The 21,952-nt window shown below is 57.6% G+C and overlaps 1 protein-coding gene and 1 long non-coding RNA gene across 17 annotated transcripts in view; one reads left to right on the top strand and one right to left on the bottom strand.

Moving 5' to 3' along the window:
- The window catches only part of ADARB1 (adenosine deaminase RNA specific B1), a 115,947-nt gene that overhangs the window by 2,612 nt on the left and 91,383 nt on the right, over window positions 1-21,952 (top strand). Inside the window, exon 1 of one of the 15 annotated variants that reach the window (XM_051839962.2) lies at window positions 1,094-1,245. The exons of 13 other annotated variants lie outside the window; for them this stretch is intronic. The gene's annotated coding sequence lies outside the window, so the exon portion shown is untranslated. Of the gene's footprint in view, window positions 1-1,093; window positions 1,246-5,447; window positions 6,179-21,952 lie in introns of those variants that run through there. One more of the 15 variants, XM_070071763.1, reaches the window with a different exon arrangement.
- Window positions 7,503-18,681, bottom strand: LOC138849219 (uncharacterized). Of its 2 annotated transcripts, XR_011387669.1 has the most exons (3): window positions 17,223-18,658; window positions 14,697-14,877; window positions 7,503-13,287 (listed from the first exon to the last, which is right to left on the bottom strand). It is a non-coding gene; the product is annotated as an uncharacterized lncRNA (long non-coding RNA). The 2 variants fall into 2 exon arrangements; XR_011387668.1 differs by having other exon boundaries at window positions 14,697-18,681.

Below are 21,952 nucleotides of genomic sequence, written 5' to 3'. Positions count from 1 at the left end.
TCTTGCAGCCGGCACAGGACTTAGTTGGGGGCACGTTTTGCCGTAGGTTCAGTTCTGAAGCCAGTGGGGGTTGCCGGTCAGCGTGGCCGAGTTCCTGATGGCCAAGGCCTTAGGGAGGGTGGAGAGTGGCCGCAGGCCTGGGATGTCCCTAGGCCTGGACTAGTGCAGGGACTGACCTCGCCCAGAGCCCTCCTCGGGAGAATGTTCTCGGATCCCTGGGGACCTGGCCCTGCACACAGGACCCCACTGCCGCAGTCAGAGCTAAAATGTGCATTTCGGTTATTGGACAGGGTGGAAATGGTTGTGATTAAAAGAAAGTTTTAGTTAATATGTTTATAGTGTGTGAGGTAGGAAAATCAAATGGCAAAAATGTCATTTAAAGAAAGTACACGTTGAAGTCATTGAGATGTCTTCCCTACTCTTGGAGAGACTTGCCTTCCCAGAGTCACAGCTTTTTATGTGCAGTGTGGACAAGGAAAATTTGCAGCTTTGCTTTGTCTTGTGACAGCTGTGGGCCGAGGGCCACCAGTACCACGTTATTATCACATCCTCTGAAGCTTGGCTAGTAGCTGGCTGCTCCGTTTATATGCTTCGGAGGTGTGCTAGGAGTACACAGAGCAAGGTCCTTAACGCCGTGCTGATGGATTCAAAGTTAAGGTGCAGCGGGGAGGGGATAAAAATAGTGTGGCCGTGCCTCCCGCTTGTGCTGGAGTAGCGGGGCGAAGCTCGGCCTGCCCAGGCAGGGAGTCTGCAGACGGGTTTTGTTCTGTTCGCAGCAGATGCCATCCTAGGCGCCAGAGACGTGGCGGGCGCTGCAGAAAGACAGTCCCTGCCCTTGTGGGGTTTCCGTGGTGAGGGGCTAGCGTCCTCAGTGCCAGGAAGGACACACGGCAGGGCGGGCTCCCGGCTGGGAGCTCAGGGATGGAGTGATCTGGGCAGTGGCCCTGGCGGCGGCAGCCCGTCGGGCAGAGGGAGCTCTGGAACCGAGGCCTGGACGTGTGCTGGTGACGTCAGGGTGGCCACATGGCCTGAGAGGGTGGGGAAGTGTGGGAGGGGACTGGAGAGACGCAGCACACAGGCCTCGGGAGGAATCCAGACTTTAATCCAGGCGGAATGGGAAGCCTCACCGCGGCAGGCGGGCGGGCTCACGGGCGCCGAGGGAAAGGTGCCTGGGATTCAGCTCTACGGAGAGGAGCTGCTGTGTCGCAGGCGCTGGTGGTAGGCCAGGCTGTCCCAAAGACTCAGGTGTGGCAGTTCTCGTAAATCGTGGGGCGGCCCGGTGGGCCTGCGGTGTTGCCGTGACTCCTGGGGGAGACCTGGGTGCGATGCAGCCAGCACAGAGATTCCCCAGCGCACGGGCGTGGGAGAGGCAGGCTGCTGCAGCGCCTGCCCGGGGGTGGCCGGCAGCAGCGTGGCCCGGCCGACACGACGTGGGTGTCGCTGTTTTCGTACCTCATGTGTGATGGAGGGATGGTGCTTCTGCTCCTTGGTGTTCTCTGCACTCACTGGAGGAGTCACTCGTGAAACAGTGCTGCTGGCGTTGCTTCTTCAGAACGTGGCTCTTTCCCTTGAGGTTTGGAGTTGGCGTTGACACCGTCTTGGTGCCCCGTCGGTGTCCTGTGTGAGGTGGGAAGCTGGGGAAGAGCCAGGGTTTGGAAGAAATCAGGAGCTGGGATTCGGACGCCTTTGTGAGAGGCAGCTTCGCTGTGGATCTGAGCACGTGAACGTGGCTGTGGCGCAGCCACTTACTGGATGTGTGGTCTTGAGCAAGCTCTGTCATCTTTCTGTGCTTGTTGGTGATGTATTTATTTTGAGAAGGAGAGAGAGAGGGAGAGGGAGGGAGAGAGGGAGAGATAGAGAGAGGGAGGGAGGGAGAGGGAGATACCCCATCTGTTGGTCCACTACCCAAATGCCTGCAACGGCTGGGACCAAAGCCAGGAGCTAGGAACTCAATCTGTGTCTCCCACGTGGGCTGCAGGGACCCAATCCCTTGAGCTGTCCCTGCTGCGTCCCAGGATGTGCATTCACAGGGCACTGGTTTGAGACGTGGGAGTCTTAACCAGTCGGCTACACGTCTGCACCGAGTGCGCCAAGTTTTTTTCATCCATAAATTAGGAAGACTGACAGCAGCTCATCTCTCAGGGTTGTTGAACCAGCACACTGAGCTCACGCAGAGCCTGAAGCAGCAATGCTTGGCTAGCAGTGTGTGAGAGGGCACCTCTGCTTGTTGCTTTTATGATGAGTCATCTGGGTGGACAGGATGGGTTTGGGTGGACAGTCAAGGTCAGGCTTGAGAAGGGCAATGGCCAACTCTCAGTCGTGGCTCCTGTGCCCATCACTGGAGCCTGAGACCTGAGTCTGGGCAGTAGGTGTGAGTCCGGAAGGCAAGGACTGACCCAGGGGCCCCTGGCAAGGAGTCCATGGGGGTGGGGGGCTCCCGGTGCCATTGGAAAGGGCTCTGCTGAAGAAGGAAGAAGCCAGGAGGCTCCAGCAGCCTGGAGTCCAAGCCACTGGTGGAGATTGGGGGTTTCCTCCCTTCTTACTCTCAGGGCTGGAGAAGAGGTGGCCGCCAGGGACCTGCTCGTTAAGAGTGGGGGAAGACCTGTCCAGTGTGAGGCTGAAGGTGTCCTTGCAGAAATGTGTGGGGACAGGTGATGCAGGAGGGCAGGAATGCAGAATGAAGGCCTGGCAGAGCTGGAGAAGGGGAGCAGGCGTGAGCTCCTCCTGGGAGAGGAGGGACGAGGAAGGCTCCAGAGACTGCTGCGTGAGGGAGCGGTGGTGCTGGCCAGAGGAGCTGGGGTGCAGCAGTCTCCACGTGAAGAAATCACAGGGACTTGGTTTCGCTTGTCTCCTGCCTGCGATGTACAGCATTTGTATATCTTACCCAGGGTCCCGGGACACACCTGCGCTCTGTGAAGCACACACAGAACACGGATGTCAGCTTTCACTGCACACACCTGCACTCCACACAGGAACACACATGTCAGCTTTCACTGCGCACACCTGCACATCCCAGATGCTCTGGGCACTGTCTGTGATGGACACGCAGGAACACACATGTCAGCTTTCACTGCGCACACCTGCACGTCCACACAGGAGCACACATGTCAGCTTTCACTGCGCACACCTGCACATCCCAGATATACTGGGCGCTGTCTGTGATGGACACACAGGAACACACATGTCAGCTTTCACTGCGCACACCTGCACATCCACACAGGAACACACATGTCAGCTTTCACTGCGCACACCTGCATGTCCCAGATGCTCTGGGCACTGTCTGTGATGGACACACAGGAACACACATGTCAGCTTTCACTGCGCACACCTGCATGTCCCAGATGCACTGGGCGCTGTCTGTGATGGACACACAAGAACACACATGTCAGCTTTCACTGCGCACACCTGCACATCCCAGATATACTGGGCGCTGTCTGTGACGCACACGCAGGAACACACATGTCAGCTTTCACTGTGCCACCTGCATGTCCCAGATGCACTGGGTACTCTTTGTGAAGCACATGCAGGAACACACATGTCAGCTTTCAATGCACACACCTGCATGTCCCAAATGCACTGGGCGCTGTGACTCACATGCAAGAACACATATGTCAGCTTTCACGGTACACACTTGCACATCCCAGATTTACTGGGCACTGTGTGATGCACACGCAGGAACACACATGTCAGCTTTCACTGCGCACACCTGCACATCCCAGATGCTCTGGGCGCTGTCTGTGATGGACACACAGGAACACACATGTCAGCTTTCACTGCACACACCTGCACATCCCAGATGCTCTGGGCGCTGTCTGTGACGCACACGCAGGAACACACATGTCAGCTTTCAGTGCATACACCTGCATGTCCCAGATGCACTGGGGACTCTTTGTGAAGCACACGAAGGAACACACATGTCAGCTTTCAGTGCATACACCTGCATGTCCCAAATGCACTGGGCGCTGTGACTCACACGCAAGAACACACATGTCAGCTTTCACTGCGCACACCTGCACATCCCAGATATATTGGGCGCTGTCTGTGACGCACACGCAGGAACACACATGTCAGCTTTCACTGCGCACACCTGCACGTCCTGGGGCTCTTGTTCTCAGGTCGGTTACTCCTCACTACTCTTTCATAGGCCTCATTACCTCCATTTCTCCAATCAGGAAACTGATAGTGAGGAGCTAGCTCAGTGGCGTCAGGGAAGCTGGGTCACATTTAGCTCACGGTTCGTCAGCTCTTACCCTGTGTCAGGCATGGGTAGCTGAGTGTAATCCAGTGTAATCCTCATGACGATCCTAGGAGGGTACTGTGACTGCCCCCTTCCCTGGCTGTGGGCTCCTGCTCCTGGTCTCCTCTGTCCGTTCTTGACCAGTGCTCTCAGCTGAGCACTAACGTAAGACAGACTGGGTCACAGCACTGCCCAGAGCCCCTGCCACTCCTGTCTCAGTGCTCCCAGCGGCTGCTGCCGCCGCCTCTCAGCCTCAGGGCCTTGGTGCCATGTCGGGCTCGCTGCTTGCACACGCATGGGATGCACGTTCAAGGGCCCTGGTTACCTTTACCGTGTGTACCCATCAGGAGTGGAAGCCTCAGGAAGGCAGGGTGGTTGTTCCAAATCCATCCCAAGGGCTCAGAGCCGTGCCCGGCACAGAGAGGGCGCCCGGCCCAGCACGCAGCGCGAGTGTTCACTGAGCGGGTGAACCGCTTTTTGTTACGTTTCCTATAGGTAGGGAGGATGGGACTGAGTTGAGTGAGTGCATCTGCCCGTGGGAACGAATGCTTTTCCTGCCTCCCCACGCTGCACCCCCATGTCCTATTGTACTTGGTGAATCAGTCATAGATTTATGCCCCATATGTCGGTGTTATCTCCAGATTTCCATGCTTTTCTTTGTAGAATGGAAACATTTACAAAACATTCAAAATTGTTATAAAACCATAAAGTGCAATATAGTAAATTAATCTGTTCAGAACAGGGAGCCCACGTCCTGAAAATACAGTTCTGGTCACCCCTTTTGGACGACGTAGAGTGGAAACGCATTCTCCGTGGTCGTCAGAGGAGGGATGGTTGTAACGGCGCCTTGACAAAGATGAGCGTGCTTTGAATAATCTGGGAGGTTTAGGGAAGCAGCAGCCAAATCAAGTGACGAATACATTTGATTGAACCACAGAGGCTTCCAGAAGCTAGAGATCGGAGACAGTATGGCTTATAAATTGCTTGGTAGAAGAACAAACAGGAGAATGTCCCAGGATTTGGGAAACTGGAGGTTGGATCCTGCCTGAGTGCACACGGGGGGCTGCAGCATGAAGTCCCAAAGGCTCAGTGTTTCAGGGTGGTTCCCTTGGCTCTCCTGCTTCCTCCTGGCTCAGTGAGTGTTGAAAGAGGTGGGGGACTGGAGGGGCTGGGGTCTTAGAGGTGAGCAGGTTTAGGAGGCAGAGTCTGGGGAGGGGAGGTCACAGGGTCTGGTTCCAAGGAAGTGCCCAGCCCCGTTACTGCTCCCTGCACTGCCTTCGCCTGAGGGGACTTGGGTTGAGCAGTGCTCCAGTCCGGTGTTCAACATCAGCGCCCGAGATGGCTCAGTGGCACTCACGGACGGTGAACACCTTCAGAAGTCACAGGTCGTCGGCATGCACGAGGCTGAGCCTCACGTAGGGGCAGCGTGCCACAGCCCTGCGTCCTGTCTTTTGTTTGGTGACAGTGGGACAGAAATGCAGAGCCCACTGTGAGGCGGCCCCTCTAGGAGGGGCTGCTCCCAGGATGGGGGCTGTGGAGACAGCACAGCAGTGCTCACTCGCCGGCGTGGGGTGTTCCTGGCGGGCCCCCTGCCAGCTGCCTCCCAAGCCGCGCGCTCTCGGCCCTGGGATAGTCTCAGATTTCTCTCCCTGAGGTGAGGTTCGTGGCAGTGGGGGCAGTTGACAGAGTCGTCTCGTGTGCAGGCCTTGGCTGTGTGAGATCAGGAAATGGAATTCTGGCTTCTGCTCTCAGGAGCGGGTGCTCCTCCTCAGGCACCTTCACATAGAGGAGGGGGCTTCCACGGATGACCCCAGCTGCCGCAGGAAGAGCGATGGGAACCCCAGCGTAGAAGACCGGATCTGACGGCGTGCCTGCGCCCTGCCCTGGATGTGAGGGCACGCTTGTTGGTCTGAATCGTGAGGCTGACACGCTTCGGGACAGGTGTGTGCTGGCGCTGGCCAGGTGGAGGGACTGCTTTTGAGCTGGCCTCACCATCTTTGTGTCGCTTACAGTGGCTTCTGTTGCGCTGCAGTGTGCTTTGTGGAGTACTCGCCAGGATTATCTTTCTTCCTCTTATTTTTTAATTAAAGATTTATTTATTTATTTTAATGGCAAAGTTGCAGAGAGGCAGAGGCAGAGAGAGAGGTCGTCCATCTGCTGGTTCACTCCCCGGATTGCTGCAACTGCCGGAGCTGCACCAATCCGAAGCCAGGAGCCAGAAGCTTATTCCGGGTCTCTCATGTGGGTGCAGGGGCCCAAGGACTTGGGCTGTTTCCTACTGCTTTCCCAGGCCACAGCAGAGAGCTGGATCTGAAGGGGAGCAGCTGGGACTCGAGCTGGTGCCCGAATGGGATGCCAACACTGCAGGCAGCAGCTTTACCCGCTACGCTACAGCGCTGGCCCCCAAGATTATCTTTCCTTTCTTAATATGTTATAAATTTATTTTCATTAAAAAGCTTTCTGAGCTTTCAAAGAGCTTCATGTGATAGTTTTCCATCCCAAGTAACAGGTCCAAGAAAGTTGTAGCACAAACAACAAGCGGGAACGGGTGAATGATTATTTGTTGCAGAGAGAAGCCGGCTTGGAGATGAGGTGAGCGAGACACAGGGTCGGGGGAAGCAACACTTTGGGAGCACAGAGTTCAGGCTGGGTTTTGCCATCCCTGGAACACTGGAAAGAAACCACTTGCGTAACATTTCTGCCGGTTTGGGAAGTGACCAGAGGACAGTCTGCCTGGAGCCTGCTGACCGGTCAGGTCGGAGCCAGCAGGGTTAGGACTGGCAGCTCTGACTTGTGCTCTTGAGCTGCTTGCCTGCTGTGGTTCTCGGTGTCTGTAGTAGGTGCTCGTCTCCCCTGCAGCCGAGTGATCTTTCACACGCCAGCTTGCTGTGCCTCAGCCTCGCCCTCTCGTGAGCCATGGGAGGGAGCTGATCGCGTTCCCATGGACGCAGCCGCCGGCCTGACTCTCGGCCTGCTCCGCTCTCCTTCACATCTGGGCGGTGAGTCAGCTGCAGCACCCGCGGCCCAGGTGTGAGAAGAGCTCCTGGATGTGAGCTGTTTACTGCCGAGAGCCCTCGCCGTGGGAAAGGGAGGGGCTGCTTCTTCCAAGGCAGCGACGTTATGATGGGCTGCGGGCGGGAACAGGCATGCTGGGATCTGTGGGTGCTGCAGGCCGGCGCCGGCCGCCTCTTCACTTCACATCCTGTTGCTTATAGAAGGAAGTGGTGACACTGAGTGCTTTTTAGAGTGCTCTGGGCAGGTGCGAGCAGAAAGTAAGAGGTAGGAAAGGAATCCCAAGATTGGCCATGAAAGTCACTCTCCGTAAGTGTTTTTTTTTTTTTAAATTACCTGTTTGAAAAGCAGAGTGACAGAGAGCGAGCGAGCGAGCGCTTCTGTCTGCTGGTTCACTCCCCAAATAGTGACAATACCTGGGAATGGGCCATGATCAAGCCAGGAGCCAGGAACTCTGTCTGGATCTCCCACCTGGGTGCGGAGCCCAAGCACTCGGGTCGTCACCTGCTGCTTCCCAGGTGCATCAGCAGGGAGCTGGATCAGAAGCGGGAGCAAGGGGGACTTGGAACAGTGCTCTGATGTAGGAGGTCGGAGTCCCAAGTGCTGGCTTCACCCACTGACGTCCCTGAATGTCTGAGTTGTGCGGCCATTGCCAGGGTCATTGTTAGGACAGTTCCCTCTCCTGGGAACATTCCTTGTGCTCAATTGCTTCTGGCTGCCCAGACATCCTGTGTGCATCTTGTAGATGTCGTGTGGTGGCATTCTGCCCTGTGTCATGGCCCTCACAGGAGGCTGGCACCGCCCCCAGGTGCCACCTGCTCTGTTCTCCTGGTGTGGGGAAGCCATTGTTGTGGGGTAGATGCCGCCTCCCCAGAGATGGGCTTTGTGTCACTGCCCCTTTCTGGTTGTCGTGACAGCGCTACTCTGAGCATTGGCACATGCATCTCTGTGTGGACACGTGTTTTCATTTTTCTTATGTATTCCCAGTTCATGGGAGCTCGAAATGAGGTTTGTGGTGCAGTGGGTTAAGCTTCCATCGTCTGTGACGCCAGCATCCCTTTTGAGTGCTGGTTTGAGTCCCAGCTGCTCCACTTCTTATCCAGCTTCCTGCTGAAGCACCTGGGAAACCAGCAGAAGATGGCTAAGGTGCTTAGGCCCTTACCATCCATGTGGGAGTCCAGGCTCTCAGTTTCTGCCTGGCCTAGCCCCGACCATTGCTGCCATTTGGGCAGTGAACTAAATGAACGCATCATCCAGCAGATGGAAGATCTCTGTCTCTCCTCTCTCTAACTCTGCCTTTCAAATAAATACATCTTTAAAAAAGAAATGAGGTTTGAGCCACAGTGTGTCTTTAGTAAGGACATTGCTCTGTGTCGGGCTTGCCTTGGAGGTCCCCATGCCGTGTGCACCTGTACCTTCTAGGGTGAGAGCCGTGACCACATGTAGGGCAGGGCTGTCAGGGTTTTTGGTGACTGCCCTGTCAGCAGGTGGTGCCTTCCCAGGGTTCCATTCCTCCGTCATCAGAATAGGAAATCGGCAGAGCAGCTTAATATTGGGCATACTGAAAACCACATTCAGTCTAAAAACCACACAGGTGCAGGCCTTCAGACCCAGCAGTGCCACTTCCAGGACGCGTCCCCGAGGGTCCTCGCGAAGTGGACCAGCCCACTGTGGGCGGGCAGGACAGGGCTCCATGACTGCAAGGCCTCTCACCGCAGAGTCCCCTGCAGAGGGAACTGTGGCCTGGCCTGCGGTCTATTCTAGGACACACTGGACATGAGCCAGGTGAGGCCAGGGAACTCCTAGGGGAGCTGTCTTCATGTGGGAAGAGGGGGTCCAAGGTAGTTCGTATCAGCTAGGATGGGGAGCTCGTGGGAGCGCAGAGCAGAGCAGAGCCCCTGCTAGGGTGGTGGGAAGACAAACATGTTTTAGGAGACAGTGGGTTGGCTGGGTTCCCTAAGGCCAGTGATGCAGACTGACACAGAATACCCCACTCTAGCAAGCAGTGAGTTTGTTTCTCAGGGGTGAAGGGCAAGCAACAAAGCTAAGAGTCTGTGGAGGCAGGACAAGCACACAGATGCCTGGTGGATGAGCCCTGGAAGTTAGAAATGAGAACAGCAGGACAGCTGGGAGGCTCGGCAGCGTGGCTGTGACTGTGGTCCTGACCATGTGCGGGTGCGACAGGCACAGACGTTGACACATGTGTAGATTGTGTGCTCGGGCAAGAATAACGCGGTGAGCCCTGTCTTCTGAGGTCCTGACCCCCTGCAGCAGGGGGCAGACCTGATGTAACTCACCAGTAAGACAAGCAGGCTCCCTGGAGGAGGCGCACCTGGAAGGCATGCGGGTGTGGACAGCAAGGAAGCACTGTGACCGGACATGCTGACAGGGCCCAGGAGCCTGCCTGGCCAAAGCCGGACTGTAAGCTGAGGGCTACCACAGATGTCCACCGCTTCCTCCCAATAGGTGTAAACAAGGGAGAAGGGGCGGCCCTTCCTGACGAGTTCCAGTCAGTCTGCGGGGAAGGGATGAGGAGCGAGGCAGTCGCTGTTGGTCTCCAGGTGACTTGCGACAGGTGCATTGAGGGGAAACAGGATATTTGCCTCCACTCAGAGTATCTCTTTCCCAGCTTATTTATTAAAAAGGGAAAAGTGCTAACTTTAGAGTAGAGAAAGCTGCAGATAGCACCTCGCCCAGGCCGCTGTGCTGAGACGAGCCCGTTGGGGACTCCCGGGGGCACCAGCCCGAGTGCACGCCCGGCCCCGTCACCGGCGTGCCCGATGCACACCTGGCCAGTGCCTGTGCGTCAGCAGGGTCCAGGTCAGGAAAACCCAGGAAGGACTGAGGCTCGGCGTCGGACGTGTAGGGAGTGGTTGGGGTCCCGAGCAGGAGGCTGGAGGGCAGGGCCCAGCTGACAGCGCTGTGCCGGGGCTCGCCTCCTGGTTCTGGTGTTGCCGCAGGACCTGTGATTTAAGGAGGGTTTCCGTGGAGGACGGATGGGAGTTTACTTAGCGGTCTGCCCGTAAGTCCAAGATCGCAGATGGCTGAGGGAAGCAGCGACAGAAGCTGGTGAGCTGGCTGCTGAGCTGGCGGCGCGGAGAGGACGGAGGCAGCGGCCTCGTCTCTGTGTGGGAAGCCTCTGCCGGCTGGGCGAGGGGAGCAAGGCCTCTGCTCACCAGGAGGTCTGCCTGCCCCGCGAGCACCCCGGGAGGGCTCCCGCCCCCTAGCGTGGTCCTGTGGGGCAGGGGTGCTGTTCCCAGGGGAATGAGGTGTTCATAGTGCAAGGGTTTTACTACTGTATCATCGGTTTTTGGATTTTATTTCTTTTTCCCAAAGATGTTTTGATTTTTTATATAGTCGGACTCAGCAGGCTTTTCCTTGATGGCTTCTGGGTTTTGAGTCCATCTAAGAACATTTTCCCTACCTCAGTGGTCTTACAAGGGGCTTCAAAATTTGGTGGAAAATGGAATTAGAAGATAAGGTTATTGTGGTACAAAAAATTTGAAATTCATGCACAGCTTTTTCGTAATATGCATTTTTCCATGAACTTTAAGAAACTCTAACTTTCTTGCAGTCGTTTGTGTTTGGCGTTGACATTTGGCTCACTGGTGGCAGGGGTCAGAGCCGCTGCCTGGACCACGCACTCAGCGCCGTTGCAGGCGCTCGTTCCTGCTCAGCAGGAAGCTGCTGCTGTCCTGTCCGCTCCTCGCGCCTCGCGCCTCGCGCCTGGGGGTCTAGGTGGAGGGCTGTCTTGGGAGCCTGGTCCCTCTGCCTCTCTCACCGCTGACTGACGGCCGCTTCCCGCTTCTGCAGCTCGTGCGTCCCCACTGCCTGGGGCACCTCTGGCGCTGTCCAGGTTAGCTGCAGCCTGCTCCTGCTAGGCTGTTGCGAGTTCTTTCTGAAGCAGCCCTCGCGCCTGACAGCAGAATGTTACCGAGTGCTGCTTCTGCATCTGCTGATGATTTGCCACAGGCCCCCCCTCGCTCTGTCGTCTCGTAAATGTCATTTATAGTTTTCCTGATGTCACTAAACATTTTTTTGCATTCTGAGGAAATTCCCACTTTTAAGACAATAAAAAAGTTAGATTTGCTGTTTATTTCCGCATCTTCCATTTTCCCCAGAGAGGCCTCCTCTGGCGTTGTGGATGTTCAGGGATGCCCTCAACTGCCGGAAGGTGTGCACGGTGGTGGAAATGTCGAACAGCTGGCGTTTGGGGCGGGGCCTGTGGAAAGCTCTCCCAGTTGCTGTGGTGTCAGTATTCCACCGCGGCCTCTTCCAAGCCACCAGTAAGCTCTCTCCCGGTTCACGGCATTCCTGGAAACGTGGCAGTCTTCTCTGTGAGTGGGTGGGAGTGGGTGCTAGCTGCCCCGGGGCCTGGCTGTGCAGCCCGATGGCCTTGATGTCTGTGTGCATCCGTGTGGCCAGCACCAAGGTCAGCCCCTTTCCCATCCAGGTCAGCGCTCCCACTGCGACCCTGCTCTGACCTCGGCTTGAATACTTGACGCAACTTATTTTCGGGTCATTGCTGTTTTTGGTTAATTCACAGCTGAGCGTCCCCCTCCCCCCCAAGGCCACTAACAGATAAAAACATGTGGAGTTGATAACGACCTCTGCGATGATCAGGCATCTGTTGGAAACGTCTCGGCTTTGTGACGTGTCCTTGAACGTGAGGAGTTGCTGTCACCTCACATCCAGGCAGCCTTCTTCCTTTGTATCAACTACGCTATTTCTCATGTATTCATTTGTGTGATAACTGGATGATGTTTTTCAAGCACCTACTCTGTGTTGTACACTTTGGATGCCAGAGTGAAGCAGGGTGACGCAGGGGCCTGGTCCTGCCCCTCCCCTCGCCGGTGCTGATGTGGCCAGGTCCTATGTTTCCTGCCCGACTGGCCCCTCTTCTCCCAACCAGGCATCCATCGTCTTTGCCCCGGTATTAAGTCAACCCTAAGTCAATCTGATTTCTTCCGCTGCTTTAATTTTGAAATTCCCTTCTTTGATAGCACTTGGTGTTTAGCTTAACTACTTACAGAATTATTTCTGTGTTTACTCCATTCTAGTGATGAAGAGGCGAAGGGTAGAGTCTGGCGGGTTTGTGTTAAGGTCAGTTTGGAAAGGCCTGTGACGGTGCAGAATTGGGACATGATGGTGACAGAATGCTGGTGTTCATGGTGCTCGCGCTGTTGTCTGGCAAGGAGCTGGGGATGAGCTTAGGGTTTCCCGTTGTGGCCCTGGCTGTCAGACCACATTCCTGGCCAGTACTCTGTCTGTAGCCTGGAGGCAGGGCGGGAGGGTGTGTGGGGTGCTGCTTACGTCTCACCCCTCGTCTGTGCTGCCGCGTCCTCTGGCAGCTGGGCGGCTGCGCCGGGGCAGGAGCCTGGTCACAGACCTGCCCGTGGCGTCCTTGCTGCCAGCCCTGAGCGTCAGTGTCTTGGGGGTGGAGGAGATCTGCTCCTTCTGCGGGCTGCAGTCTGGGGAGAGTGGTGGTCTCCGGGAGAAGGGGCTCGAAGACCCCAGCTGGGTTTGACCATCTGGGTGGACTGGGCGAGGAGTCTGGGTGCTGGCCAGCCTGCCTCAGAAATCCATCTGCTAGCTTCTCCACTGAACCGATTTGGATTTCTGCCTTTTCAGTCCCTTGCAAAACTAATTTGTCTTTAATTTAAAATCAGAATTTTATTTAACAAGAGAAAATAGGTCTATTTTATTTATTTGGAGCAACGTAAAAACCCCAGAGGTCAGCTTTCCTTTGCTTGAGTTCCCTGGAGGGTGGTGTGGGGGTCAGAGTGTGACGTGCACAATTTGGGTGCCTCACGTCTGTCTGCAGAGGGTCCCTGCTGAGGAAGACAGTCGCCCAGCCCCAGAGCAGTGGGCCCAGAAGGCGTAGGCTGGCGTGAGCTGAGGTCTGGCACAGTCCCTTCCTGCCTGCATCCTGTGCCTGCTCCATTGCTCTGGGCACCGGCTGGGGTCTCTGTTGGGGAGAGGGAAACCGCTTGGTCTCCCCTGCTTGGCCCTGCATTGCAGCTGGTTGATGCAAGATTCTGGAAGTGAACGGAAAAGCAAGGATGAGTTCCTGGAAGTCCATATTGTCTGCTGTTGTGTACAGTTCTCCCTTGGGATTTAATCTTGGAAAGTTACTGAGCAGATCGGGTCTTAATCTGAAAGTTGATTACCGTTAAGTCGTAGACCCAAGAGAGTGTCAGAGGCATTTTCCCACTGTCAGGCCCCTGTTGAATTTTTAAAAGCAGCCACATCTCACTTGTCTGTACTTCAGTGTGTGTCACCTGACCAGGACCGATGCTGTCAGTATCGGGACACAGGAGAAGCAAGGCACGTCTGCAGTTACTGAACAAGCAAACCCAGGGCTGCAGCTTAGCACAGGGCAGCCGAGGCGGTCAGTGAGGCTCCCACACCCACTTCTGTCCGTTCACCTGGACAGTTGCTTTAAAGCCGCCTCCCATTCCCAGAAAGGAGGATAGTGGCATTTGTACTTCTTGAGGGTGGCGCCGGGGTCCTGAAAGCCATCAGAACAAGTATCACTGATCACTTGCCATGTCCTGAGCCAAGGGAATCTCGGTCTCCTTCCCTGTGGCCAGCAGGGTGCTGTGCTGGCCACCGAGACCTTCCGCCCTGTGTTTACACAATGGGCACGGTGAAAACCAGGAAATCAGGGCTCTAAAATAAGCTCTGGTCTCCCGAGGAAGGAAGCCGTGCGGCCACAGCCCACACCGCACTGGACCCTGTGGCAGCCTGCGGGGCTGGGAGTCACGGCCGTGGTGGCCCTAAGGTGCCAAGTGGGGCTGGGGGTGCTGTGGCTGTTTTCTGAGGTGCCCAGGGTGACTCCTGTGTCTCAGGGAGGGAGGGTTGTGGGACCCAGGTCTGGTTTCTGGTTTTCTGGCAGGCTTTGGGAAGCATCCATCCGGCATCCCTTGTATTAAGGAGAGAAGCTGGGTGTTGGATGGGTGCCAAGCGCTTCTCTGGCAGGTCCGCATTTCTGTGTGGTCAGGAGCTCCTGGGCCATGTTGGTACTGTAGGTGGGTAGTGTTGAGAAGCGCTGGGTCCGACTGTCCCTGGGCCTGGCCTTGCTGTCTGCTCCCCCTGCCCTTGTCTCTGCACCTGCTGGTTGCTGGGCTGGGCCTCCGCGGCCACCCATGAAAGCCTCTTTGGGCTAGGCCCGTGGCCCTGCGCAGTACAGAGTGGTGGCCAGAGAACGCCTGGAGGTGAGTGAATCCAGACACCGCCTGCACTGCTTGTTCTCTGGTCACCTCTCGGTCTGAGGCAAACCTGTGATCATCTCATCATCAGCAGGGCCACACCGGGCTGTCACTCTCACTCATGGCATTTTCAAAGGCAGCCCTTGATTTTCATGGTATACGCAGTGTTCTCTAAGGTGGTTTCCTAATGATTTTGTGTTTAGAAGTTGAAGCCCCGTGAGAAGTCAGATACTTACTAAGGACCGTCCGGGAGCATTTTCACAGGCCTGGAGCAGCTGGGAGAAGCTGCAGCATCAGCAGTGTTCTGAGCCGCCGGCTCTCGGCTGCCGCCAGGGCCGTTCTGCCGAGCGTGGCGTCACGTCCCAGGTCCCGGGGCCTCTCCTCTGTGCCCAGCACGAGATTGCTGTTTGGGATTACCTTCAAGTGACAGATGTGAAAGTGTATTTTTTCCTGCGATGCTGTTAAGCCACGCATTGGGGGATTCTGGATGTCTGTCACTCGTGTGCCCTGGGGTGGGTCCTGTGCGTGCAGGCAGCCTGGGGCCATGTCGCTTCTCAGATTCCACAGTGCCCGGCTGAGCCTGGCCTCCCACCCTCCTGCCCAGTCTTTCCGAGTGCTCCTGACACGTGAGCATGGAATGAACAGCAGATGAGACGCAGGCTGCGCCCTCACGGAAACATCTCGTGATGCTGGTGATGTCGCCGCATGTGTCACGTCACGGCTCAGACACACGTGGGATCACACGCGGGAGACAGGCAGGACGGCTGGGGGAGGGGTGAGGCTGGAAGCCTGCGGTCCTGCTGCTGTCACTCCCTTCGCCGCTGTCCCCGCTCATCCTCATCAGCTTTTACCCTTCCTGACTTGTCCTTGTCAAGGTCAGTGGCTAGTGTTCTGTCCCTGTCTTATTCTGGGTCCCTTCTTTGGCATCCGAGGGACTGATCAGTCACGCGTCCTGACTCGGACTCTGCCAGCTTTTCCTGTCCTCAGCGCAGGGTCGCTCCCCTCCTGTGTTGCGCGCACACCCTGAGCTGAGCCGTGGACTCAGCATGATGCCCGCATTCTGGGTCCCCTTCCAGTCTCCTGTGCCTCCAGCCCCTGCCCCCACAGCTGGTCACCACCCCAGGCCCCCTGAGGCTGCTGACTCTGCAGGGTCAGAGGCCCCGGTACCTACCTTCCATGGTCACTGCAGTGATCTCTGCAGTGGGGTGTGAACCCCACCCCGTGACCCCAGCTTGACCCCTTCTCCTGGATTGCTCCCCAGGGAGAAAGGTCACAGTCCTGCCTGTGTCTGGCCCCTCTGTCTTCGGATTCGAGGGTGGCCCAGGGCTTTTTGAGGCTGCTGTCTGCTTGCCATTCCTTGGAGCGGCCATCTCACCCCCACCCCCATGACGTTCTCTCTGGCATCCCCTACCTGAGGAGCGCCTGAGACCATGTACGTGTGTCCTTTACCCCTGTCCAGGACAAGCTTCATGGAGGCTGGGTGATCCCAGGGATGTGGTGGCCCCGTCCTGTGGGCCTGTCTGTTGACCATGCTTCTTTGCATCTCTGGGTCTCAGGTGGGGCACAGCTGGTTGGCAGCCCATAGCTATCAGCTCTCGGTCAGGTGGGGCTGGGACAGTGGTCTCACGCTGCCAGCGCTTTCCAAACCCTTCCTCTACACTCTGCTGTTCCCGGGCTGTCTGTCCTCAGGCTTGGCCTTGTGAACCCTGTTCCTGGGGGTGTCTGTCCTCAGGCTTGGCCTTGTGGACCCTGTTCCTGGGGGTGTCTGTCCTCGGGCTTGGCCTTGTGGACCCTGTTCCTGGGGGTGTCTGTCCTCGGGCTTGGCCTTGTGGACCCTGTTCCTGGGGGTGTCTGTCCTCGGGCTTGGCCTTAGGCTGAGGGAGGGCTGCCGTCACCTGCGGTCTGGCAGGGAGCGGGGAGCAGGCAGGCCTGGCTATGCACTGGGAGAGCAACGAGCACTTTCAGAAGCCGGAGCTTCCACGTGATCTGCTCTGAGGATGGTCTGCGGCCTCCTCCAGGGACCCGCGGGCCTGGGGTAGGGTCTGTCCCATACGGCAGGCCCTGCGCGTGAGGGTCCCCCAGGGCCGGGTCCGCAGGGAGCCCCAGGCTGTAGGTCCTGTTCCAGACTGAGAGAGGCTTCAACGGGGCCGTGGGGTTCTCCACCAGGAGTCCATTCTGCCATCTCAAGGCCTGTGCCAGACAGGCATTTAGAAAGATCACCTTCTACTTGTCAGAAGGGTTCCCCAGGCACACAAGATGGTTCCAGCTAAAATTTTAAGAGAGCAGGGCTGGCTGTGCGATTGGAATCCTTGTCCGTTTCTGCAGGGGGTTGACTGCGGACTGGCCACTTTCTTGGACAGCAGAGATGTGCAGAAGTGCCGCTGTGGCCAGGCCTGGTCAGAGCAGAGGCCAGGCGAGGAGGACCACTAGGAAGGTGGGCGAGGCCCTTCTCCTCTGCCACCACCGACCAGACCCCTCCTCTCAGGCTCTCCTCCCAGACTCCCCTCCGCTTCCCAGATACCCCCTTCCTCCTAGGCTCCCCCAAGGTGTCTCCCTTACCCTCCCAGAGGCAGGCCTCTCCCTACCCCCAGACTGACACCTGCCTGGCCATCCTGCTGCTGCCACAGAGAAGCGTGAGTGAGGGACCAGGATTGTCTGGGGGTGGGGGGAGTAATGGGCAAGAGTAAGTGCCCCCTCCAAGGAGTGCAGGGGTTTGAACATTTGTCCCCCAAATTCCTGCAGGAAGCTGGATGTTAAGGTACCTTTGTTGTGGCCCCTGGCTAGGCTGGTCCGGGCTATGTTGCATGAAGGAATCCAGGATGTCTGTGAGGTGAGCAGAGAGCGAATTTGTCCTCAGGCGGTGGAAGCCCATGCGCAGACTGCCTCAGTCTTGAGGCCCAGTCCCAGGGTCTGAAAACGCGACTTGTACTGAAGGAAGCCGTCCAGAGGATACAAACTGCGTCCCTCCATTCTGAATACTCAGTCTACCCGCCCCCACGGGGTTAACAGATTTGGAAATACACCTGAGTGTTAGATCACCTTCAGCTGGCAAGGAGGGGTCACCAGGCCCCCGGGGCAGCATTTGGCGAGTATTGGGTGGAGCTGTGTGTAGAGCCCACGCCCTGACAAGGCTGGGGCTGGCCTCAGTGCCTGCCCCGTGGCAGATGAAGCCTGGAGCTGCAGTGGCTCGGAGAGAAAGCACCTATCAGAGGTGCTGCAGAGAGGGGACCCCGAGCCCCCCTCTCCCACCCCACTCTGAGAGGCCTGCACACCTCTTCTGACTTTATACGTTTAATGAGCCAACAGGAATGATCAGATGTCTGCTTTTTTTCTTTCCCAAAGTAGTCTTGGGGGTACCCACGATCCTGAGCCCTATCTCCAACCCGGTAGGATGTCACATGGTCTTTGAGTCTCTCCTTGGAATCCCAGCAAGGTGGCACCCTGAAGGGCTCCAAGCCCATTTCCGGAGGGCAGGCAGCGGCTGGCAGGTGCGCCGTCGCCCCTTGGCGCAGGCCAGCCTGGGACCTGGACATGGCTGCTGAGCGCCCTAGTGGAGGATCGGCCCTGGGACTAGCGCGGCCAGCGGGGCCAGCAGCATGAATGGGCCTGGCACGGGCCGCGGAACACAGGCGCGGAAGTTGACGCTGGGCAGGGGCCGGCTCAGCGACACGTTGCTGCCCAGGGTTGGAGTCGGGGTGGGCGCGGTTGCTTCGGGCTCTGAGTGGATCTGCGCGGGCAGGAGCAGGGCCAGCAGCAGCAGCAGAGGCAGCAGCAGCAGTGCCGGCGCAGGCTGGACGGCCATGGCCATGTGCTTCGCGTGTCCGCTCGCCGGTGCCGCGGTCGCAGGCCTGCTTGGAGCGTCTGTTCCGCTGGGTCCTCTCAGGGTCCTGTCCAACGAGGTCCAGTAGCCTCACCCTGGCCTAACCCCTGTTGTGGCTGTTAACCGTCAGCCCTGGCTGGGCGCGCGCCCTTGCGTTCTGGAGCGACCCTGCACCCCTCCTTGCTCCGCCGGCGTCTGTGCTTGGCTTGGAGCCTCGTTGTGTTGCATACGCGCTGCTCTTGGTTCTGGACCTCATTGCGCCGCGTACTTGTTTGGCCCAAGTCCTTGCTGCGCCCAGAGGGCTGCACCTGGGCAGCACCGGCAAACCTCACGCCGCACTTCTTGTGCCCTGCGCTGCGCATGCCCCGCCTCCCCTTCGCGGGGGTCCTCACTGTGCTCTGCGCATGGGCGGACTGCTCTGCGGTCTGGTCGCGTGGCGGTCCTTGCAGCACCCTGTGGTCTCTGCCCTGTTCTCAGGGCACCGTGTCTGCACCGTGCCTCGCCCTCGCTGCATCGTGCTCTGCTATTCCTTGCCCCACCTGGGTGCTGCCCTCCTCCCGTTCTAGCTGAGCCCTGTTCTCCGGCGCCATGTGCCCTGGCCTCGCTCTGCCCAGGTCCTCCTTGTGCCGCGTCCTCCGCCTCCTCTCCGCGTAGCGTTCTCACTGAGCTCTCTGTGTGCCTGTGAGCGTGGGCCTCGCTGGCTGGCCGCGGGCTCACTTTGGCTAGTGGTCTCCAAGGAAAACCTTGATTATAGTGATGTTGTTACTGTGTGTCCAAGATGTAGTGAAAACATCCTCTTAATGCTTTTCTGAAGATGTGTGATGTAAAACATTCACTTCCTGCCCTGGAATCTAAGGAGTTCGCGAGAAAGCGTCGACTGTTTTGCACTTGGAAATTGTGATGAAATTCACCCTCTTTAGAACTTCGAAGATTTTAGCTTGGCTAATTCTCTCCGTGTGCAGGGAGCGTGTGTGTGCGTCACGCACAGATATTTGGCGTTTTGGAGTGCTGTGTGGTTGCCAGAGCTGGGGCTCGTGGGGGATGTGCATGCTAGCGTTAACTTCCTTACTTTGACTTCTTCTCTACTTGGAAATAGTAACACAGCAGTTTGGACTTCCTGTCGGCTGTGCTCACCTCAGCCAGCACTGTCCATGCTTGCAGGGTCTCCGCCCCTAGAGGAGGAGAGGCCGTTTCCCCAGAGTGTGCCTGGGCTGTTGCTGTCAGAGAGGGATGGATCCAGGGTGGTAACACTAACTGCCTCGTGTGTGTGTGTGTGTGAGCTATTTGTATGCTGCATATTAGAGAGACAGAAGACAGAAGCAGAGAGTACTCCCATCTGCTGGTGCACTTCCCAAATGCCGACAGCAGCTGGGACCAGGTCAGGCCAAAGCCAGGAGCTGGGAACTCACTCCGGGTCCCACCTGGGTGGCAGAAGCCCAGTCACCTGAGCCATCACCTGCTGCCTCCCAGGGCCCACACTGGCAGGAAGCTGGAGCCAGAGCAGGAGCCAGGGATTGAACCCGGGTGCTTGGTGTGGACTGTGGGCATCTTTAAATTGCCCTCCTCACGGGTGTGTTGTTCTTAGATGTAACTGCTGTTCCGTAGAGGAGCATGTGAGAGAGAGACTGAGGCTCCTTAGAGAAACTCAGGCTGACTCTAGGACTAGGTGCAGAAATGCCCGCCACATGCCCAGAGCCCCTGCCAGGGTGGTGAGTGGGGAGGGCTCAGAAAACACATAGCGCCCCACGGCGGTGGGGCGTGGGAAAGGGACCTGGGCGCCAACTGGAGGAGCTCCCGGCGGCCAGTGCCAGAGCCATCCCAGCAACAAGATGGAGGAGTGCTGGATCCTAGCCCGGAGTGTAAAATAAATACCCATGAGGCCACTGGCATAAGTAAACGACTGATAAACGGGACGAGCGCCACACAATTCTGTGGATGCCGTGTCTCCCCTCCCCCATCACTGGGGCTGTGCGTGGCGGCTTCTCCCCAGGGGAAAACACTGTGCAGTGAGAAACCCAGACGCCCCTCAGCTGGGGGCGGGGTCAGCAGCACTGGGACCCTACAGGACACCATGAAGAAGGCCACTGGGTCAGGAGCTTCCTCCCAGCCACCCCAGCTCCCGCCTCTCCCCAGGTGCATGGGGCGGGCACACGCGCTCCTGAAACACGGCGGGCAGCCTCCTGCAGACTCTCAGGCCCCCTGAAACAGGGGTCTGAGAGACGCTCCCAGCCAGGAGGGTCCTGGGGTATGGGGGCGGGAGGACTCAAAGCCGCATGGCATCCTGGGGGGATCCTGGCAGAGAGGGGCCGTCAAGGAGACCGAGGAGATCTGACTCAGGCTCGGGCTGCAGTGTGCGGCCGCGTGTGGATCCGTATCGATCGGTGGAACTGTCGTCAGAATGCAGACGGGGCGACGGGAGGCTGGGCGGGAGGTGTGGAATCTTTCTGCACTGTCTGCTCAGTTTGTCTTTAAATCTAAAATGGTTTTAAAAATAAAAGGTGTTTTAAAACCCCTGAGAATTCTGTAGCCACTCCTGTGGTGTGCTCCTCTTGCTGCCCTGCCTCTGGCTAAGTTGTGCCTTCGCTTCTTCCCGGCTGCAGCACCTTCCTTGTCACTGCACAGTGTGTCCTTCAGTTAGGAGAGCAGGAGGCGGCATGGTCTCAGCCAGCGCAGGGCAGGATGGCAGACCGGGCCTCGGGTAGGGTCCCACGTGACCTCCAGAGCAGCACGGTCACTTTCTGAAAAGTGAAGCCTGCTCACCGTGGTCAGTGAGGTCATCACGGTCAGTAAGATCACCTCAGTGAGGTCAGTGAGAGGGCCCCACGGTCAGTGAGGTCACCATGGTCAGCGAGGCCACTCAGTGAGGTCCCCGTGGTCAGCAAGGCCACTGAGTGAGGTCCCCGTGGTCAGTGAGGTCCCCACGGTCAGTGAGGTCACTCAGTGAGGTCCCTGTGGTCAGTGAGGTCACTCAGGTCCCTGTGGTCAGTGAGGTCCCCACGGTCAGTGAGGTCACTCAGTGAGGTCCCTGTGGTCAGTGAGGTCACTCAGGTCCCTGTGGTCAGTGAGGTCCCCACGGTCAGTGAGGTCACTCAGTGAGGTCCCTGTGGTCAGTGAGGTCACTCAGGTCCCTGTGGTCAGTGAGGTCCCCGTGGTCAGTGAGGTCACTGCACTGCCATCTCCTTCCGCTTGGGCTTTCCCCTCACCTGGCTCACGTGTGGGGTCTTGCACAGCCTTGGCTCTCAGGGTGTTTGACTGAGAGGAGGCTGGGCTGGGGATGAAGTGAGCTGGGTTTACTGGGGTACATGATGTGGGTTGTACTCACTCCCGTGCCAGAGGAGAGGCACCTATAACTAGAGAGCCCTTCCAGGAAAGGAGGGCGGGGCCGGGCAGGGCGGGCGCTCCTGCGGCCTGGAGCCACAAGGAGTCTGGGTGGAGCAGGCCGAGCCAGAGTGCCTCTCAAAGTGAGGGCCTGGAGGTGTTGGCTTTGCTGACGGGACCCCCTCGCAAAGTTGAGGTGGCCTGTGTTGGCAGAGTCAGATACACATGTGTTGGGGGCACACTGAGGGGCTGGAAGCAGAGATGCGCCAGCATTGGCAACGGGGTTTTGAGGAGTGGGCTTTACTGGCAGCTAGGGGCTGCGTATGCTGTGGTGGTTCTGGTGGGGTGACTGCT

The sequence above is a fragment of the Oryctolagus cuniculus genome, chromosome 4 (genome assembly GCF_964237555.1).
Source record: "Oryctolagus cuniculus chromosome 4, mOryCun1.1, whole genome shotgun sequence".
NCBI classification, from domain to species: Eukaryota; Metazoa; Chordata; class Mammalia; order Lagomorpha; family Leporidae; genus Oryctolagus; species Oryctolagus cuniculus.
Note: the sequence above shows the minus strand (reverse complement) of the source record. Positions and strands in the feature narration are given on the sequence as shown.